We start from the raw sequence: 1,587 nt of genomic DNA, 5'->3' as shown, positions 1-1,587 counted from the left end.
TGGGAGATGCGAGTCTGAATCTGCAGTAAGCTGCAACTGGAAATGTAACATTGATAAGTAGTTTCGGTGTGTTTCAACATCACAACAAAAATAGCATAACTTTTCTTGTTTGCCACGATAATTCAACCTGTACGTCTAAAATCACCATCTAAATCACTATCTTGAAAAAACATGTCCCGGCATGGTGTGTCATTCTCTCCATTACATCAGGTGAATTAAGGAATGTTAGAGAAAGTCGCGTTCTTCCTGACTATATCCACCAAGACAGCAACGTGTTCATCTGCTGCCTGTTTTATCTCTATGCAGCAGCAGGGTGCAGCACTAGAGAGGTTCCTCTCGTTCCAGCACCAGCTGGGCACTTCACAGACCCAGCTCCCCTTTCAGCACTGGAAATTGCTGAGACTGACAACTCACGCAGTCTCTGAGACTCCGCTTGCTGCAGCTGAATTCTTCTGGACTCAGGCGTTACAGAATCCCAAGTCTTTGACACTTTTGAGCAGTTGCATTATATCCTATGAGGATTTCAGAAACGTGGCCTTTCCGATGTTTGATTGACTGCTTATATCAAGTTGTCTTAAAGTGCTTCCATTTACGGTGTGACTAGGGGTCAAGCAGACCTGTACTCAGACTTCTAGAGTTCTGTGACCTAATGGTGCAAATCAGTTAAAGAAATTGATGGAAAATACGAGAAAGAGATCAGCCTGCCTGATGTTAGCATTGTAAGATCAGTCAGTGCACTTGCTACAGGCATTGTGTGACATGAGACCAGGGATAAAAGAAAAGAGGAAAAAAGGAAAGGCGTTGCCCTACAAGCTTTATTTTTGTCTTATCAGAGAACTCTTTAAATTAATCTCCCCTCCTTTCCTCCTCCAGAAAAGAAAACTAAGTATGTAAAAAAAATCTGATAGTCTTGTTGGCTTCTGTGGTGAAAAGCTGTACAAAATCTCTTCCCGTTTACAGCAGGACAGGGCCGTTAAAACTATTCCTTTAAGTAACTGATAGCTATTGCAACACGAGGTTTACAGCTGTCTCCATGAACAGGAGACTTGTTTCAGTTCACAGGGGAAACGGCTGCTGCGTTAAGAATGAACACCACGAGTGAATGAAAAATGTTTGCATAGGAATTACATCCTCTTAGGTTTCATAACTCAAGCTTCTTACATAAATGCCAGCACATTTGGTTTAGAAACCAGAACAAGAGAGGGCATCTTAGGGCTTCCTGGAGCCCGTGTGTGTGTATGGGAAATAGAGAGTTTCACATTAGCATCCTCTTCAATCACAGCTTGCTTCTTACTCCTGGCTTATGGCTTATCTTTCACCCCTTTCATTGTGGCTAGTGTTTTTATCAAGGGCACCATCTCAATGGCATCTGTGGAGGAAATTATAATTTTAATCTGATGCCTTTTTTTTTTTGGAGTCAGTTGATGGACAAGGTCCTGAATGATCAGGCCTTAGTGGCACTACTACACTGGGAACGCCTGAATGGTGACTTAGTATCAAATCACTTTGTGAAACTACTTTTCTGCTCACATAATTCATATTGCTGACACTGTACTTTCTTCCTGAGCAGGTATTTGTGGTGATAAG

Source organism: Haliaeetus leucocephalus, unplaced genomic scaffold (genome assembly GCF_000737465.1).
Source record: "Haliaeetus leucocephalus isolate CR32 unplaced genomic scaffold, Haliaeetus_leucocephalus-4.0 Scaffold214, whole genome shotgun sequence".
Lineage (NCBI taxonomy): Eukaryota > Metazoa > Chordata > Aves > Accipitriformes > Accipitridae > Haliaeetus > Haliaeetus leucocephalus.
The sequence above is the reverse complement of the archived record's forward strand: the minus strand, read 5'-3'. Positions refer to the sequence as shown.